The 20,978-nt window shown below is 40.9% G+C and overlaps 1 non-coding gene across 1 annotated transcript; it reads left to right on the top strand.

Annotated features, from left to right (window-relative positions):
* Nucleotides 1-7,921: 7,921 nt before the first annotated feature.
* On the top strand, nucleotides 7,922-7,993 carry trnae-cuc (transfer RNA glutamic acid (anticodon CUC)). The gene has a single exon. It is a non-coding gene; the product is annotated as a tRNA-Glu (tRNA).
* The last annotated feature ends 12,985 nt before the right edge of the window (nucleotides 7,994-20,978 follow it).

The raw sequence follows: 20,978 nt of genomic DNA, 5'->3' as shown, positions 1-20,978 counted from the left end.
TATGTGGGAAATCATGTCTCATAAACTTGATTGGGTTTTTTGAGGAAATAACAAAGAGGATTGATGAGGGCAGAGCGGTAGATGTGATCTATATGGACTTCAGTAAGGCATTCGACACGGTTCCCCATGGGAGACTGGTTAGCAAGGTTAGATCTCATGGAATACAGGGAGAACTAGTCATTTGGATACAGAATTGGCTCAAAGGTGGAAGACAGCAGGTATGGTGGAGGGTTGTTTTTTAGACTGGAGGCCTGTGGCCAGTGGAGTGCCACAAGGATCGGTGCTGGATCCTCTACTTTTTGTCATTTATATAAATCGTTTGGATGTGAGCATAAGAGGTACAGTTAGTAAGTTTGCAGATGACACCAAAATTGGAGGTGTAGTGGACAGCAAAGAGGGTTACCTCAGATTACAACAGGATCTTGATCAGATGGGCCAATGGCTGAGAAGTGGCAGATGGAGTTTAATTCAGACAAATGTGAGGTGCTGCATTTGGGAAAGTAGATCTTAGCAGGACTTATACAATTAATGGTAAGGTCCTAGGGAGTGTTGCTGAACATACTGACCTTGGAGTCGAGGTTCATAGCTCCTTGAAAGTGGAGTCGCAAATAGATAGGATAGTGAAGAAGGTGTTTGGTATGCTTTCTTTTATTGGTCAGAGTATTAAGTATAGGAGTTGGGAGGTCATGTTGTGGCTGTATAGGACATTGGTTAGGCCACTGTTGGAATATTGCGTGCAGTTCTGATCTCCGTCCTATCGGAAGGATGTTGTGAAACTTGAAAGGATTCAGAAAAGATTTACAAGAATGTTGTCAGGATTGGAGGATTTGAGCTTCCCTGGAGCATTGGAGACTGAGGGGTGACCTTATAGAGGTTTACAAAAGTATGAGGGGCATGGATAGGCTAAATAGGCAAAGTCTTTTCCCTGGGGTTGGGGGAGTCCAGAACTAGAGGGCATAGGTTTAGGATGAGAGGAAAAGCTATAAAAGAGACCTACGGGGCAACTTTTTCACACAGAGGGTGGTACGTGTATGGAATGAGCTGCCAGAGGAAGTGGTGGAGGCTGGTACAATTGCAACATTTAAGAGGCATTTGGATGGGTATATGAATAGGAAAGGTTTGGAGGGATATGGGCCAGGTGCTGGAGGATGGACGAGATTGGATTGGGATATCTGGTCAGCATGGACAGGTTGGACCGAAGGGTCTGTTTCCATGCTGTACATCTCTATGACTCTATAAGTCTCTGGAATGGTCATAACATCATATTACTGATCCATGCTCTAAGCTCATATGCCTTATCTTTACTACTCCTTGCATTGAAATAAACATACTTCAGCCCATCAGTACCATTGTCTTCATTTACCTGTCACTGCCTGTCCTTTCTTTCTGATTTACTGGTCCTAACTTGTACCTTCCACACAATCCCCCCAGTTGCTGACCTGTTGCTGTGTTCCCAGCTCCCGCCACTCCAGTTTACTCCCTCCCTAAGTAGCACTAGTGAACGTCCCTACGAGGATATTGGTTCCCCTCCAGTTTAGATGTAACCCATCCCTCTTGTAGAGGTTACCCCTGCCCCAGAAGAGGTCCCAATGATCTAAGAACCTGAAACCCTACCCCCTGCACCAACTCCTTAGCCAAGCATTCATCTCTCCTAGCTTTCTATTCCTTGCCTCACAAGCACATGGAACAGTTAGCAACCCAGAGATTACTACCCTCAAGGCCCTGCTTTTCAACCTCTTTCCCAAATCCCCATATGCACGCCGCAGAATCTCATCCTTCTTTCTACCTGTGTCGTTGGTACCAATGTGCTCAATGACCTCTGGCTGTTCACCCTACCCCTTAAGAATTTCGTGCATCGGCTCAGAGACATCCTTGAACCTGGAATCAGGGAGGCAAAACACTATCCTGGAGTCTCAAATGCAGCCTCAGATATGTCCATCTGTGCTCCTAACTAATGTTTCTCCTGCCACTATCCCTCGCTTGGACCTTGCCCGAGCCTGATCTAAAGCAGATGCCACAGGCCTGGCTGATGTTGTTATACTCTCCTGAAAGGCTATCCCCCCATCACTTCCTTCAGTATCCTTGAAAGCATCTCATCTGTCCTGCTGCCTTATCAAATTTAAGTAATGACAACCTTGTCAAATGCCTCAACCTTATCAATTTTAAGCACATCAGTGGCTTCTTCCTCTTTCACCATGGCCTGGGTAGCATCTGCCTCTTATAAAGGCAAATACAAAGTATTAATTTAAAATCTCTTACCTTGAAGTATAAATCCCTAATCTTACTCTTTCTTTTTGTCATCTTTTTCCTTTAATGTGCAAATGGAAGACTTTGGGAATTCCTTTGATTTCAGCTGCGAATCTTGTTTCATAATCACTTGTTGCTTTTTGTATTTGCTGTTTCACATCTCTTCGGAACCTTCTGTGTTCACTTTAATTCTCCACTGTATTTACTAGCTGACACCTGATACCAGCACACTTACACTTTCCAGCACGAAGGAGATTGAGCCCTTGTGGAGAGTGTGAGCCCTCATGGGGAAGCACTCATGGGGAAGCACAGGGTGGAGCATCTGCAGGCCCATGACTAAAGAAGAACTGTAATTCTTAATTTTTCCTACTATATAATGAGGAGGGCTATAATGTTCAACTTTAAACTTATTTCTTTATTTTCTACTTTGTACCTAAGATTTTATCAAGATTAGAGTGGTGCTGGAAAAGCACAGGTCAGGCAGCATCTGAGGAGCAGGAAAATTGATGTTCAGGCAAAAGCCCTTCATCAGCAATGAACACCTCATTCCTGATGAAGGGCTTTTGCCCAAAACATCAATTTTCCTCCTCCTTAGATGCTGCCTGATCTGCTGTGCTTTTCTAACACCACTGTAATCTTGGCTCTAATCTCCAGTATCTGCAGTACCCACTTTCGCCTAAGATTTTATACCTAGGTACCTTTGTACCTAAGATAGCACTGCGAATGGCGACTTTGTAAACTTTTCACTGTATCCTTTTATCCTGGTATTTGAGTACACATGACAATAAGCTTAATTCTAGTTCTAAACTTAACTGAAAACTCTGTCCAATTTGTCATGCAGGAAGCTCTGGATTTGTTTGTCTTACCTTTCCCTTTTGAGGGGAATATAAATTGACTACATCCAGTCCATCTCCCTTTTGAAGGTAACTCATTTTTCAGCTACTGTTTTGCCCAACAATCTTTGATTCCTGTTTATCCAGCCCGACTTTGTATTTGCTCCATTGATGTACACTGTCCAAAAGTTGGTTATTCCTACTCTGGATTGTTAAGTGTCATTTTCTCTTGTCATTCCTAGATGATCAACAATGACCATGGTCACCTAAATTTTCCACCATTTCACTTGATCTACTTAGCCACCTGGTTCCCAAGAACCAAGAAACCAGTGCCTTCTTTCTTGTTGGACTGGATGCACAGTGCTGTAGGAAATTATCCTGAATACAATCCATGAATGCTTGTCCCTCAATACCTTTACATTACCACTAATCCAGCTGATATATGAATTATCAAATAATCTCATTATAATAACTCAATTACATTTACACACTTCTGGAAAACATGTAAACTAAAGAACTGCAGATGCTGGAAATCAGAAATAAAATCAGAAATTGTTGAAAAACTCAGGTCCATAGAGCAGTTCTAAAGAGGAGTCAGTGGACCTGAAACATGAACCCTGTTTTCCCTCCACAGATGCTGCCAGACCTGTTGAGATTTTTTCCTGCAATTTCTGTTTTTATTTCTGTGAAACATTTATCTGGAGACAGAAAAACATCTTTCAGCAAAAGGGAAAAACATGACAAGACCAAATGATGTGCAAACTATAAATTTCATTCAAAACTCACCCACTTGAACAAAGTTGCCATTGGGCCCAAAGCCTTATTCTTGGCAGAAAATCCAGACTGCTAGTGGAGCTTGTGATGCAATAACTTATTTTTCTTTCCAGAAAAATTAGCTCCCCCATGATGTTAAATTAATTAAGAAAAAGTGTAAGCCAAATATCAGTAAAACAGCCAAGTAGAATAACACTGAAATGGGGTGGTAAGTGACCGCTCAGATAGTTTTTGCAGTCTTGTTGGAATTGTGAATTGAGATGTATGCCAACTGTCACTCTTTCATGTTTTTTTACATTCTATTTCTACCTTTGTAACATTAGCAACTTCATCTCTATCTCAGTTCATCTGCTGCTGAAACCTTTATTCATTACCTCTAGATTTCAACAATTTCAACAATTTCTGGTTGATTTCCCTCATTTTATTTTATGCAAATTTGAGGTCATCCAAAACTGCTGCTCACATCTTAACTCAATATAAATTCCTGTTCTCCTATTACTTCCATGGTTCTCAGCTGCATTTGATCAAACAGCACCTTGACTTAAAAATTCTCATTCTTGAAGGGAAGTCCACATTTGAGATGTGGGAGGCTTTCAAAGATAGGTTAACGGTAGTGCAGAATAGGCATGTCCTGTTGAAAGCAAAGGATAGGAAGGGCAAGATTCGTGAACTGTGGATTACAGGAGAAATTGTATGACTAGCCAAGAGGAAAAGGAAAGCATGCATAAGGTCTAGGCAGCTAAGAACAGAATGGGCCCTGGAGGAATATTGGAAGAGCAGGACAAGTCTTAAACAAGGAATCAAGCGGGCTAAAAGGGGTCATGAAATAGGTTTAGCAAGCAGAATTAAGGAAAATCCCAAAACATTTTATTGTTATATAAGAAGCAAGTGGGCAACTAGAGCAAGGATGGGTCCACTAAAAGATAATGAAGGAAGGCTGTGTGCCGAACCTGAGAGAATGGGTGAGATTCTGAATGATTAACTTTGCATCAGTGTTCACTGAGGAGAGGAACATGATGAATCTTGAGATTAGAGATAGAAGTTTGATTAGTCTGGATCACGTTGGCATAAGTAGGGAAGATGTGTTGGGTATGCTAGAGGGTATTAAGGTGGACAAGTCCCCAGGACCGGATGGGATCTATCCCAGGTTGCTGAGGGAGGTGAGAGAGGAAATAGCTGGGGCCCTGACAGATATCTTTGTGGCATCCTTAAACACACATGAGATGCCGGAGGACTGGAAGGTTGCTCATGTTGTCCCCCTGTACAAGAAGGGTAGTATGGATATTCCAGGTAACTACAGACCAGTGAGCCTGATGTCAGTGGTGGGGAAGTTGCTGGAGAGGGTACTGAGAGATAGGATCTATTTATATTTAGAAAAGAATGAGCTTATCAATGATAGGCAACATGGTTTTGTGTGGTGGAGATCGTGCTGTACCAACATAATAGAGTTCTTTGAGGAAGTGACCAAGTTATTAGATGAAGGAAGGGCTGTTGATGTCATATACATGGACTTTAGTAAGACATTTGTTAAGGTTCCCCATTGTAGACTAATGGAGAAAGTGAAGTCACATGGTGTGCAGGGTGTTCAAGCCAGGTGGATAAAGAACTGGTTGAGCAACAGGAGACAGAGAGTAGTAGTTGAAGGGAGTTTCTTGAAATGGAGAAAGGTGACCAGTGACGTTCCAGAGGGATCAGTGCTGGGGGCCACTGTTATTTGTAATATACATAAATGATCTAGAAGAGGGCATTGTTGGTATGATCAGCAAGTTTGCAGATGTCACAAAGATTGGTGGAGCAGCATAAAGCAGAAGGGACTGTCAGAGAATATAGGAGGATATAGATAAACTGGAGAATTGGGCAGAAAAGTGACAGATGGCTTTCAGTCCAGACAAATATGAGGTGATGCATTTAGGCAAGTCTAATTTTAGAGTGAATTATGCAAAGAATCGAAGAGCCTTGGGAAAAGTTGATGGGCAGAGAGATCTGGGAGTGCAGGTCCATTGTACCCTGAAGGTTGCTGCGCAGGTGGATAGAGTGGTCAAGAAGGCATATAGTATGCTTGCCTTCATTGATGGGATATTGAGTATAAGAACTGGCAAGTCATGTTAAAATTGTACAAGAAATTGGTTCGGCCGTATTTAGAATACTGTGTATAGTTCTGGTCGCCACATTACCAAAAGAATGTGGATGCTTTGGAGAGGGTGCAGAGAAAGTTTACGAGGATGTTGCCTGATATGGAAGATGCTAGCTATGAAGAGAGGGTGAGTGGGTTAGGTTTATTTTCAATAGAAAAAAGGAGATTGAGGGGGGACCTGATTGAGGTTTACAAAATCAAGAAGGGTATAGACAGGGTGGATAGAGACAAGCTTTCTCCCAGGGTGAAAGATTAAATAACGAGAGGTCATGCTTTCAAGGTGAGAGGTGGAAAGTTTAAGGGGATGCACATGGCAAGTATTTCACACAGAGGATGGTGGGTGTTTGGAACACGTTGCCAGCAGAGGTGGTAGAGGCAAGTACAGTAGATTCATTTAAGATGCGCCTGGATAGATGCATGAGTAGGTGGGGAAGCAGAGGGATACAGATGCTTAGGAATTGACCGACAGGTTTAGACAGTACATTTGGATTGGCTCAGGCTTGAAGGGCCGAAGGACCCGTTCCTGGGCTGTAAATTTTCTTTGCTCTTTGTTCTTCTTATTCTCAAACCTCCTTGACTCTGCCCCTGCCTATCTCTATTATCTCCACTCCACGACCTCTGCCATATCCGTCCTTCTCTAATATAGACCTGTTGTGCGTTCCTAATTAGACTTGCTTCACCACTAATGGTCGAGTCAAAAAGAGCAGTAGAAGTGGGAACCTTTAAAACATTTAAGAAATATTTAGATAAGCATTTGAAACGTTATGGCATACAAGACTACGGGCCTAATGCTGGAAATTGAGATTAGAATGGATGGATGCTTGATAATCAGCATGGTCCAAATGGGCCAAAAGACCATCTTCCATGCTGAAAAACTCTATGATTCTATGAATGCAAATTAGGCAAGGCCTAATATCTGTTGTTCCTTCCCTACACCTCTTCAACATTCCATCTGGCTTTTCTCCTTTAAAATATTCATTGAAGTGTACCTGTTTGACCAAGTTTTTGTAATCAGACCTAATATATCCTTACTAGGTTTGATGTCACATTTCATTTTATCATGTTCTTCTGAAACACTTTTCATTGGACAAAGTTAAAAAGCATACACCACCAGATTATAGTCCAACAGGTTTATTTGGAAGTACTAGCTTTCGGAACGATGCTCCTTCATCCTGCTTCATAGCTACCCAAAGGAGCAGTGATTTTTAACTTTTTCGAACCCAGTCTAACACCGCCACCTCCACATCATGGCTACCTTTTATTGGGACATTTAATTGAGTGAAATACATCCTATCGTTGTAAATTATGTTCTGGCATGCTTTGATGAAAGTCAGCTACATTACGAGTTCAACAACAGTGATTTTTTTTAAAAATGAATTAAAATTGATGTTTTTTTATATCTAGAATAACGCAGGGCCTAAAAAGCAGCCGGAGGGGTCAGGATTTATCAGTGTAAATTAAATATATTGTTAAGGAACCTGAAACGTTAAGCAGGACGTTTTTATTTCATAACATCCAATTATAAAGGTTTAAGGAAGTCAGTCTGCTGGTTCCACACGGTTCTCAGTCGAAGCTCATTCATTCGTGTTATGGGATGTTTTTCATTGGAGAGAAAGACCAAAGACAACCAGAAAAGGTTAAGTTTGTAATTGTACAATTTATGTTCGCACTGTGTAACATGCAGACTTTAACTACGCTGCGCAATATGGAAAGGGAAATATCCAGTTCTTACTGAAGAACTATAAAACTGTTTCGCAATATAATTTAGTAATATTTGCAAGCGTCGCCTGTTTTGGTCTAATCCCCACATCAGCCGAGCGCATGTGTCGCAGGCAGCGGCAGACAGCAGCACCCTACACAAATTTCAGAACATAGAACAACACCAACGCTATCAGATTACATATAGAGTAGTTAGAAACGACTGTCGCGTAGTTCCCTGGTGGTCTAGTGGTTAGGATTCGGCGCTCTCACCGCCGCGGCCCGGGTTCGATTCCCGGTCAGGGAAGTTACATTTTTCGTCTCCGCAACGAACACGTTTTAAAAGTACCAAAGTATGTAAACATGTGAGCAGCAACACTAATTATGTATAATTATTGCATTTTAAAAGAACAGTCAGATTTGTTAAGTGCTACACTATTTAAATGTTTGAGCGACTTTGATTTTATTTTCTTAGAAACGTGGCAATGTATTTATATGCCGACGTTAATAGCAATTACTGACTCGCTGCATTGTTCCATGATCTTCCCTGAATATTTCATGCTCATTACATTTGTAATTGTTATTGTTAATGCCTATCCGCTGATAACACAGCTAAAAATATCAATGCCATTAAATTACACGCAATAATTTACGTGGGCAGTCTATATAAAAGCGCGTTCTGCTGCCATCTGCTGCCTTCCACCAGTTTTGAGAAAGGGTCAGTGGAACTGAGTTAACTGATTTCTCTCTGCAATTGTTGCCAGATCTAAACTTTTCCAGCAATTTCTGTTTTTGTTTCTGCTGCCATGCTGATAGCTAAAGCAAGAGTTTCTAATTTGAATTTGTTCTATTTTTATTTTATCCCCAGCCATATTTTATCAAATATGCAATTAGTTATTTTGCATTCATTTGCACTGTACTACTTCTTTCCTACACACTACCTCATTTACTCTATTACATATAAAATTAGAACGTAACAAGTTTCATGGAGTCAAAGAATAGAATCATAAAGGGGATAAGTCAGCCCGTCATGTCGGTGGAGCAAACCTTGAACCAGCATTTCCCCAAATGCCACTTCCCCACCTTTTCCTGCAAACGTTTCTTTTTCAGATCATGATCAATTTTCCTTTTGGAAATTTCAACCAACTCTGACTCCACCACACTGTCAGACATGGTATTTCAGATCCCAACCACTTGCTGTTTGAAAGGGTTTTTCCCCATGTCACTAACGTCATAATTGCAGATCATAAGCCCATATCATTGTAAACTCATTGCTTAAGCTAAACAATGACTGTAGCTATAAATGCAGTGCTGTCTGGAAAGAGGAGTCCTGGAAAGACGTGTCAAATATGTGTCAAGGAAGCTTGAAATGGATTGACTTAAAAGGGAAAGTGTGCTCCAAACTGAAATGTAACCTGAGATTATACCCAGATATGTTGGTAGAAAAGATAGCAGTCTGATTGAGAGATATGTTCTGTGTCATTCCCTTTCAAGCATAATATTTCTGCAAAGACTAGGATAAATTCAGAATCCAGCAAAGAAGACTAAAAAGGTAATAAAGAGACAGAAATTAAACTACAAGAGCAAACAAGTGAGAAATATAAGATAAAAATAAGAGCTTCTTTTAAGAAATAAAAAGGAAGAGAAGGCAAAGTGAACATAGGCCACTTAGAAAATAAATCTCAGGAAATAGCAATGATGCAAAAGGAAATAGCAAGAGAATTAAACTGATAGTTTGCATCAGTCTTTACAGTAGAAGATACTTCGAACATCCCATTAATGCTAAGGAATATGGGGGAGGAATTTAGTAGCATCACCATCACTAGACAAGTAGTATTAGACAAACTAATGGGGCTAGAGACAAATAAACCCTGTGGGCTTGATGGTTTGCACCCTAGGATCCTGAAAGAGGCAGCTACAGCGACAGTGGATGGATTGGTTGTAATTTTCCAAAAATCCTTGAATTCTGGTGAAGTAAGAGAGAATTGGAAAACTGCCAATGTGACACCCCTATTCAAAAAGTGAGGTAGGCAAAAAGCAGCTAAACGGAGGCCAATTAGCCTAAAATCTATGATTGGATAAGTATTGCAATCAATTATTAAGGATGTAATAGCAGAACATTTGGAGAATTATAATCTAATTAAACAGAGTCAGCATGGTGTCATGAAAGGGAAATTGTGTCTGAAAAATTTATTAGAGTTTTTCAAGGAAGTCTTAACCAGAATGGAACTAGTACATGTGTTGCATTTAGACATCTGGAAAGCATTTAACAAAGTACTACACTTAAGATTAAGTCATAAGACTTGGAGTTGGATGTAGTTTATTAGCATGATTAGAGAATCGACTTTTAGGCAGAAAACAGCAAGTGGATATAAAGCATTCTTTTTTAAGTGTGATCAGTGGGGTTTCACAACTATTTACAATATATATTGACTTGGAGGAAGGAAGCACAAATACAAAAATAGCTGGGAAATGCATGTTGTGGGAAGGATACAAATAGTTTTCAGAGAGATAATGTTAGCTTAAGTGAGTGGACAAAATGTTGGCAAATTGTATATAATGTAGAAAAATGCAAAGTTGTTCATTTTGGAAGGGAGAACAAACACGTTGAGTATTATTTAAATGGGGAAAAACTGCAGAAAAGTGCCTTATAAAGGAAATTGGGAGTACTTGTGCACGAAACACACAAGTGCAGCAGGAAATTAGATAGGGTAATAAATTGTTTGCACTTTCCTCAAGGGGATTGGATTATGGGTAGGAAGTCATACTGCAACTGTACAAGGCGCTGGTGAAACTGAACCTGGAGTGCAATGAATGGTTTTGGTCCTCTTATTTCAGAAAATATATCATTTCATTAGAGGCAGTTCAGAGAAAATTCATTAGGATGATCCCTGGTATGAAGGGATTGTCTTAAGAAGAGAAGTTAACCCAGTTGGGAATTTACATTGGAATTTAGAAGAGTGAGTAGTGATCTCATTCAAACATGGGGCTTGACAAGGTAAATTCTGAGAGATTGTTTCCCTTCAAGCAAGATTCTAGGACCAAGGAGCAGAGTCTCAGAATTAATGGGAACCATGAAAAGACTGAGATTTTCTAATTCATTCATAGGATGAGGGTGTTGCTGATGAGATCAGCATTTATTGCCCATTCCTAGTTGCCCATAGGAAGGCAGCCTGGAGGCCCAAATAGGTCAGACCAGGTAAGGGCAGCAGTTGCCTTCCCTAAAGGATATCAGTGAACCAGATTAAACTCTTAATTCCAGACTTTTTATTCAATTCAAATTCCACCAACTGCTAAGGCAGGATTTAAACCCCTGTCCAGTGATAATGCCACCAAGCTGAAGAGAAGTTTCTTCTCTGGGAGGGAGAATCCAAAGAGTTTTTACAAAAACATTAAGGACAAAAAGGTAATTAGGGAGAGAATAGGGCCCCTCAAAGATCAGCAAGGCAGCCTTTGTGTGGAGCTGCAGAAAATGGGGAAGATACCAAATGAGTATTTTGCATCAGTATTCACTGTGGAAAAGGATATGGAAGATATAGACTGCAGGAAATAAATGGTGACATCTTGAAAAATGTCCATATTACAGAGGAGGAGGTGCTGGATGTCTTCAAACGCATAAAGGTGGAAAAATCCCCAGGACCTGATCAGGTGTACCCTAGAACTCTGTGGAAAGCTAGAGAAGTGATTGCTGGGCTTCTTGCTGAGATATTTGTACCATCGATAGTCACAGTTGAGGTGCTGGAAGACTGGAGGTTGGCTAACGTGGTGCCACTGTTTAAGAAAGGTGGTAAGGACAAGCCAGGGAAGTATAGACCAGTGAGCCTGACATCGGTGGTGGGCAAGTTATTGAAGGGAATCCTGAGGGACAGGATGTACATGTATTTGGAAAGGCAAGGACTGATTAGGGATAGTTAGCATGGCTTTGTGCGTGGGAAGTCATGTCTCACAAACTTGATTAATTTTTTTGAAGAAGTAACAAAGAGGATTGATGAGAGCAGAGCAGTAGATGTGATCTATGTGGACTTCAGTAAGGCGGTCAACAAGGTTCCCCATGGGAGACTGGTTAGCAAGGTTAGATCTCATGGAATATAGGGAGAACTAGCCATTTGGATACAGAACTGGCTCAAAGTTAGAAGGCAGAGGGTGGTGGTTGAGGGTTGTTTTTCAGACTGGAGGCCTGTGACCAGTGGAGTATCACAAGGATCAGTGCTGGGTAATTTACATAAATGATTTGGATGTGAGCATAAGAGGTACAGTTAGTACATTTGCAGATGACACCAAAATTGGAGGTGTAATGGACAGTGAAGAGGGTTATCTCAGATTACAACAGGATCTTGATCAAATGTGCCAATGGGCTGAGAAGTGGCAGATGGATAAATGCAAGGTGCTGCATTTTGGGAAAGCAAATCTTAGCAGGACTTATACACTTAATGGTAAGGTCCTAGGGAGTGTTGCTGAACAAAGAGACCTTGGAGTGCAGGTTCGTAGCTCCTTGAAAGTGGAGTTGCAGGTAGATAGGATATTGAAGAAAGCGTTTGGTATGCTTTCTTTTATTGGTCAGAGTATTGAGTACAGGAGTTGTGAGGTCATGTTGCGGCTGTACAGAACATTGGTTAGGCCACTGTTGGAATATTGCATGCAACTCTGGTCTCCGTCCTATCGGAAAGATGTTGTGAAACTTGGAAAGGATTCAGAAAAGATTTACAAGAATGTTGTCAGGATTGGAGGATTTAAGCTATAGGGAGAGGCTGAACAGGCTGGGGCTGTTTTCCCTGGAGCATTGGAAGCTGAGGGATGACCTTATAGAGGTTTACAAAACTATGAGGGGCATGGATAGGATAAATAGACAAAGTCTTTTCCCTGGGGTCAGGGAGTCAAGATCTGGAGGGCATACGTTTAGGGTGAGAGGAGAAAGATATAAAAGAGACCAAAGGGGCAACTTTTTCATGCAGAAGGTGGTACGTGTATGAAATGAGCTGCCAGAGGAAGTGGTGGAGGCTGGTACAACTGCAACATTTAAAAGGCATTTGGATGGATATATGAATAGGAAGGGTTTGGAGGCATGGTTTGAAGGTGCTGGCAGGTGGGACTAGATTGGGTTGGGATATCTGGTCGGCATGGATAGGTTGGACCGAAGGATCTGTTTCCATGCTGTACATCTCTATGACTCTATTACTCTCTACCATAGAGCAGTGTTGGGGGGTGGTGGAGGGGGGGGGGGGGGGGGGGGGGGGGGGTAGGGGGGAGGTACAGAGTCCTTGTGTATATTTAAGCCTGAGATAGGCATATTCTAGGAGATAGACAGAGAAGTGTAAGCTTTTAATATAAACGGGATTCTCTATGTCAGTGTGAAATTTGTTTTGTAAACTTTGAATGCATGATAATTTATTGTCACTTGTACTCTACAATGAACAACACAGTAAAGTACAGTGAAAAGCTTCAACTGTTGCCACAACTTGGTATGATTTGAATAATGTGAGAATAAAAAGGTAGAGCTAACCGAGTGTCCACCTTCATTGTGCCACCTGCGCCCTGAGCCGGCAGACCGATGACACCAGCATCACCATCCCTCCACCGTCTGTGCTGGATCCACAAATGTCAGAGTCCCAACTCTTTAGGCACTATCTCTTGATTGCTGGACCCACCTCATTGACAGGCCGCCAATGCCAGGCCCTGTGTTGGACCCATACTCTCCCACAACCAAGAGCCCCTGGCTCTGCCTCCACTGTCACCTCGCCAAAAATCAGGAGTTCCGGCTTCTATCCTACCATAACCAGGAGCTATTGTCACCGCCTTGCTGATAATCCCACTCGAGACATACCATACTGCTGCCAATTCAGCCGCTGCCTTGCCATCACCTGAAATCGCCACTCTGGCATACCACACTTGCCACTGTTTCAGCAGCCACCTTGCCAATGTCTGAAGTCCCTACTCCAGCCTACCACAACCTGGTTCCACTGCCAAGCCAGGCTGCCGCCTCACCAAGAGTCCACTCTGGCCACCCTCCTCTACGTTGTCAACGTTTCCACCACTGCCAACAGGAAGATGAAGAAAAGACAAAGAAAGAAGCCAAAAAGAGTTGGGAAAGAAGGGTGAAAGTGACCAACCTGGCGCAGTGGCACCCTGGAGTCTGAATGCTGCCTATTTTGCCAGTGCCGCCATCTTGACAGAACTTCAGCTGAAAACATTATATTTTTCTTAAAAGCCTTTTGATGAAATGGTTTGTACAATAAAAGAATGTAACAAATGTAAGTCTTTTGGGATAATGTAGTCAGGGAGATTTCACCAAAAATATATCTAAAATTTGATAAACTTATTATTTTACTATGATTATTCCTCGGTCTCATTTTAAGGCAGAATGGAGCAAGAGTCATCCAATCCTTTGGAGTCCAATGCTGAGTAATTTCATTCCTGTTCAACTAGCAGACTAGGAATGTTCCTTTATAATCTTGAAAATAAATAGATCCAATCCTTAGCACTCCATTGTTGGCATGATTTGCATCACAAATTGCTTGCAGTTCTTCTGGTGTGCTTTCATTTGAGTTTAGTTATTCAAGTTTCTTATTCTTTGATCAGCTAAATTGTAAAGAAAACCAAACATTTATTGCTGCAGCAATCACAGGGTCAGAACCTATTGCTCTGAAAACAGGCACCACATATGAATGCCAGTGAAAGAAACTAGACATGTAATCAGGAACAGAGTATCAAGCCAGAGGTCATGGCCTGTTCACCAGGAATACATGTAAGCTGTCAAAATTATGTCTCAAGCCAAGACAGTATCGATTTGATGAAATTTTACAGCCATTTTGGAGCCACCCAGATATAATTTTGCATCACAGTACTTTCTTGTGGGCACCTTGACCTAAGTCTAAGCTCAAATATAATATGGTAATGTAAATCTAATTTTCATCGTTGTTTCCTTTTAGAAGGGATGCAAGAATTTTTACCTAAGCAATACCAAGCCAAGTTGGGTTTGTTTCAATTACTTGTAGAAGATATAATTTGATTCTGTTTCAGCTTTCAGTCTGAGTTTAGTTTGACTGTTTAAACTGAAAAATTCTAGTGTATAGGTAAGTAATTTTACATCAAAGCATTTCGGTTCAGAGCAGTTTGCTTTGATTCTGTGACGTGACTCAAGTTTTTGAACTACAGATTTGAGCACTACAAACATCATCATTACATGGTTGCTGTATTTGCTTAGTTTTAAATATACACACTATCAGATTTGATAATGAGATCTGAATAATTGAAAAAATAGCTTGCAGGGAGATCATTATATTGGTATTAAATATATTTATAAAATCTTAGATAAGAAAGTAATTCCTGTTTCTGGTTTTCCTCACTGTTATGTCTTGTTGTTTGGCTCATAGTAGCAGATCAGAATTGAAACAGTAGAAGATATATGAAATGAAAGCAACACATGATACTGGAAATCTATCAATGCAAAACTATTCGTCACTTAACACTTAACACAAACCATCAACACTGAATCACCAGTCGCAGAACCTATATCATTACATATATAAATATTTAAGAATAAAAAGACAAAGCTGAATGAGCGTCCATCTTCGTTCTGCCACCTCTGAGCTGGCAGACCAATGATACCAGCACCACTATCCCTCCACTGCCTGTGCTGGATCTACAAACATTTCTTCTCTATAAACATTTTTTTCTCTGTGATGACATTTTAATGTTCATGTAATGATTTTAAACACATTTAGAAAATCTTACCCTGAAATTCCTCTGGACAGCTTTCAGAGAACAGCCTCATGAATGCTCTTTGTCTCAAGAACACCTCCCTTAACCCTCCAACCATAAAATTGGGAAGATTTGATTTGAAAATAAAAACCAAAAATATTGGGAGAAGTCAGCAGATCTGGCAGCACCTAATGTTTTGGGTCCACTATGACAGTTGTTTAGAACTGAAGTGAGATGGCAAAATAATGGATTTTGTACTGCTGAGTAAAACGGAAGGAAGTAATGACATGACAAAGATACTGTGGAAGAAAAGGCAAGGGGAGAGGCAATGGAGTTGAATCCTGACAGAAACATCATCTGCCCTATTTCCAGTTCTATGGGAAATTTAACGGACTATGGAGATAAGTTTGATATTATAGATGGCTAGGATCAACACTTATTGTAATTTGTGCCCCAGGAATTTGGTGAGAAAGGATGGTGACTCATAACACTGAGTCTTTGTTCTTCTGTTTTTCAGGTATTTCTAGTCTTTTTCCTGGTCACAGGTTTGGGGATGGTGACGTATGGGGTTTGCTGTTCAGTGTTTGGAACTCCATTTAAATCCCATGTAAATAATATTGGAGTGATGTAACTTCCTAATGTAAATACAGACACATTGTAGGATTTTATGTAGGCCCCCTACTGCCACCTGTTGCCTGAAAGTTCCCTTTGGAGCAATTAGAATAAATCATTACAGATGGTCAGTATGAAGAAGCTAGAGGAGAAAACATGTAGTGTCTGCCTGCTGTGCCAACAAGAGTCTGTTGCCAACTTCAGAAACAGATTTCCTCTGCCCCATTGCCCCCAGTGATTTACTTCCATGTTGCACAGAAGTTGCTCTCCTGGCTCACTGTTGTTAGTTTTCTTCTCTAGTTTTTTTTTGTCAAAGTGTTCAGGTGTAGTAATTACTAACCACAGGATTCCTATGCTTTTGTGAAACTTTTCTGTTATTATGTAGAATGTACAGCACAAAACTGGACTAATTCAGTCCAACTGGTCTAGGCCGTTTTTAAAAATACTTTGATGGGACATGGATGTTGCTGATAAGGGTCAGTATTTATTGCCCATCCTTAATTGTTTCTGAACTGAATAGCTGAATATTCAGATGGCAATTAAGAGTCATAGGGTCATTGACATCTGCAGCATGAAAACAGGCCATTTGGCCCAACTTGCCTATGCTGCCCAGTTTTCACAATTTAAACTAGTCCCATTTGCCTTCATTCAGTCCATATCTCTCCACACCTATCCCATCCCTGTACCTGTCAACTTCATTGCTGTGGCCCTGGAGTTACATGTGAGCCAAACTAGGTGGGGACGACAGATTTCTCTCCCGCCAAAAAAGGGGACATTGGTGAAATGGATGGGTTTTAAACAAACAATTATAATTTCATCATCATCACTACACCATTCCAAATGTTTTTATCCAAGTAAATTAATTTAAATTCTGCCAGCTGTCATGATAGGATTTGAATCCATGTACCCAGAATATTAGCTTGGGCCTGTGAATTTCTAGTTCAATTTCATTACTGCACTACAGTCTCCCCCATCACAAACCTTTTTCTACCCTCTTCAGCTAACTCAGAGGGAAAACCATGTTTCAAAAAGTCAATAATATTTTAAAATGAACATACTGGTAATATTGGAGTAAATAAAGGAGTTGGACCTATATGCATCAATCAGATGTTTTATTGGTTTTACCTTCAGGGAAACCTGTCAGCCCTTCTATTCCATTCTCCTTAAATGCATATTAATCTCTGCCCAAGAATGAAGTGTCCAACAGGAGAAATTCCCAGATGTAGTACCCAGGCGTAAAATGACAGTGGATTTGAGTAGGACGTGGGTGAAATCTGGAAGGCAAGAACTTTCTAAATCATGTTCGGGGGAAAAATCTGTTTGGGCTTGGAGATCTGTCAAGATTGCAGCAATAATTGGTTTATGACTGCTGCACTGCGAAGTCCTATTGAGGAAAGGCCTACATCTCGGTAGGTACTCTGGGACTCGGGTTACTTAGTTATCAATCTAAAAGTATGATCCGTTATGGGCCTGGCAGGTGGCATGCATTCTGATGTTTGATCTATTTGACATGCTCAGTCAGAAAAGGAGAGAAACTTTGTCTTTCAGGTCTTCACTATAAGGTCAAATCAAGTCACCATAGTCTTACCAGACTATAGGATTGCTCTGTCATTAAACAGAGGAGGCTGGAAGAACACATCAAGTCAGGCAGCATTGGGAGGTGGAGAAGTCAATGTTTCAGGTGTAACCCTTCTTTAGGACCTTCTTCAGGATGAAACGTTGACTTCTCCATCTCCTGATGCTGCCTGGCTTGCTGTGTTCCTCCAGCCTCCTGCTTGTCTACCTTGGATTCCAGCATCTGCAGTTTTTTTTTCAAATCCCCACACTACCGCCTAACTGCGGTAGTGTTTATTTTTTTCCCCCAACACCCATGTTGTGTGTGCAGGTGTGAGACACAATGTGAAAGACACAAGGTGCACAAATCTTTATTCAGTTTCCATCACCAGGAAGAAAGGAAACACCCGAGTTGCCAGTGACAAGCAGTGCCCTTCACATCAAAGGGCAATGCTGTGTGATCAAACAGTGAAGGGGAGGGCAGGGATTAAATCAAAATAGAGTTGGAGGGGGAAATAATGCACTCCACTCCCTGCGGCATCCACCTCTCCCTGAACAACTCCAGGGTTGTTGGTGGACACCACATGCTCCTTCTCCAAGGACACCTGGGCTCTAACGTAACCACGGAAGAGGGGCAGGCAGTCGGCCCTAATGACCCCCTCCACTGCCCACTGCCTGGAGCTGTTTATGGCCAGCTTGGCCAGGCCCAGGAGCAGACCCACGAGGAGGCCTTCAGACCTGCCCTCCCTCCTCCGTACCGGGTGCCTGATGATCAGGAGTGTGGGACTGAAGTGCAACCAAAAGCAGAGGAGGAGGTTTTTAAGAAAATCAAAAAGGGAGTGCAAACGCCCACACCCAATATATACATGGTCCACGGACTCCACAGCACCACAGAACAAGCAGTTGGGCTGGGAGTCCATGAACCACCGCAACCTGCAGTTGCAGGGGACAGCTGCGTGCAGAACCCTCCACCCCAGATCCCTGAGAGAAAGGGGGAGGACTCCCACGTAGAGAGCCCTCCACTGAGGATCCCCACTGCCCAGTGGCAAATGGGCACACCAAAGCGTGTCCGGACAGTTAGCATCTGCAGTTTTTTTTGTCTCTCATTAGACAGAGACAGCTGGTGGTGATTTAACTTGAGGGGCACCATACCACTGACACTGGGAAGACTTGAGAAGGAGTGTCCTTCATGGTAACCTCAGCTGGTGTGGAGATTGAACCCACGCTGTCAGCATCAAACTGCTTCATCAACTAACCCCCACTATAAAATGTACACAGATCAGTAACTAACGAGATTAATTTTTCAATACAAAAGTAACAAGTAATCTATTTACCTGTCTCCTAACATCTTGTCACATTCACTTCTTAAGAAAGCTTAACCCACTTTCCTAGTTTGAAGTCATGACCCTTATTTTTCAAATTAAATTAATTTTCCAGATTTATATTTTATATATAATTTACTATCTTATAAATCTCAAATAAGATTCTCTCTAATTGATTTTGCCTGTAATTTTACCTTTAATTGAGAACAGTCAGCAACAATAAAGAAAATGTCTTAACAGTAATCTTACATCATTTGATTTTATAAAAACAAATCTGAATCTCACCCTGCCACAATGTTACAATATCCCATAATCCCTCACTTGCCAGGATTAAATGCTTAGAAATAAAGTACTATCTGCAACTAACTATGTATTTTGTGCACCAGCTTGGATTGATGAAAAGCATAAACCACTAAAGTGAGGATATAACAAGGCCCCACAATGGAAAATGTGATTTGAATTGAAACCAGTGTGGATTTTCCTATTGGGAAATTTGCCTTACCTTGAATGTAGAGGATACATATTGATTACTAAAGCACTCACAGAACATTATTTCAATGTAACAGCTGTAATAAATTACTGTGCTATGGTTATTTGCTGCATGCAACAACTAAATGTCCTTACATTGTGATCAAATTTAACTTTTTCAAAAACAATACTTATAACCAATTTATGGTGCACTCCAAACTCCAAATTGCAGTGCCATATATCCACACATGCTGTGTCAGAATTATGCCACCCATGATATTAATTAGGGCTGCTCAGTGGACATTCAGGAGACATGCCTGGCATTAGCCCCTTTGCCAAGTTGGATTGTGAATGACTGAAATTTTATGGTGTTCAGGCTGTAGTCAATTTCTTTAGGTGTTGGAGGCTTCCATCTGAAAGGTGAGCACTGTTAATCTTACCTTGTCATAGGAATGTTTATTCAGACATTGTATTAAAGTCACAAATCACTGCAGCCCACAGCTGACATCTCTTCTCAGTGTCTATCTCTCCTCCTGGATTCACTTAGGAAATCAGAGTAATTTGACTCTCAACCTTGCTGCCCTTCTTCTACTTCCATTCCAACCATACACCAGCGAACTACTTCTAGGATTTAGGGACATGCTGATAATAAGTAAACGAAGTTTATGAACAAAGTTACTCTGTTCTAGCTGCCAGCCTCATTAGACAAATTCAACATACATTGCATCAGCCTCAAACCTAATTTAGGTGTGATCCAATTTCTTGGCCAATTTGTTTTCCTACACTGCTCTTTTCAAAGTTGTTAAGGATTTGCTGACAAAGAGCCATGTTCAGTTGGAAAGGGTAACATAGTTTCTCGCTCCACAGATGCTGTCAGACTTGCTGAATATTTTTGGTACATTCTGTATTTGATTCTGATTTCCAACATCTGCAATATTTAAGGACTGCTCAAGCAAGGTATATTTCCCTCCATTTTAAAGATTATTTTTCTCTAATAGACTTTATTCCTTCATTATAGGAAGGACAGGAAATCTGACTTCATCCTTCTCAATACTAGAATTGAGCCAGCCTTTCAGAGATACAAAACTGACATTTTGATTCATCCTTTTGAGAAAACACCACCCCTTATTGGATTATGAAACCCTACAATATAACATTAAGGAACCTTGACTGCTTAAGTTAAATGTAAATAGCTTCCTCTTTCTTTCTGACAACTTCCAGAGAAGGTTGGTTGGAACAGCAATGCCAAATTAAGCAAACAGGAGAGAATAACATTGAGGTTAAAATATGCTTTTACTTTTCACTCATTTGATATTTAGGATGAGTAACTATCAAAGGAAGACTGATTGTGATACTGGTAGAATATGGCTGATGAAATAATTGTCTTAGGTTACAGTCTTGATCTTGCAGGATATAATTCATGCTTCATTTCCACTATTCAGTATAGACATCTAACAACATCAAATGTTGTTTTAAAAAAATCTGATTAAATCTCTGTTTCTCTTTGATAATTAACAACTGGAAAACAAAAAGGTTACCAGATTGTATACTAGTATCTGAGATAATTAGTATTAATTAGGGTACTTTTCTTAAAATATTACAAATGACGTTGAATAAACGGCTCTTTTTTATATAAAA

This window comes from Chiloscyllium punctatum, chromosome 3 (assembly GCF_047496795.1).
Source record: "Chiloscyllium punctatum isolate Juve2018m chromosome 3, sChiPun1.3, whole genome shotgun sequence".
NCBI lineage: Eukaryota > Metazoa > Chordata > Chondrichthyes > Orectolobiformes > Hemiscylliidae > Chiloscyllium > Chiloscyllium punctatum.
This window is presented reverse-complemented; position numbering and strand designations above follow the sequence as displayed.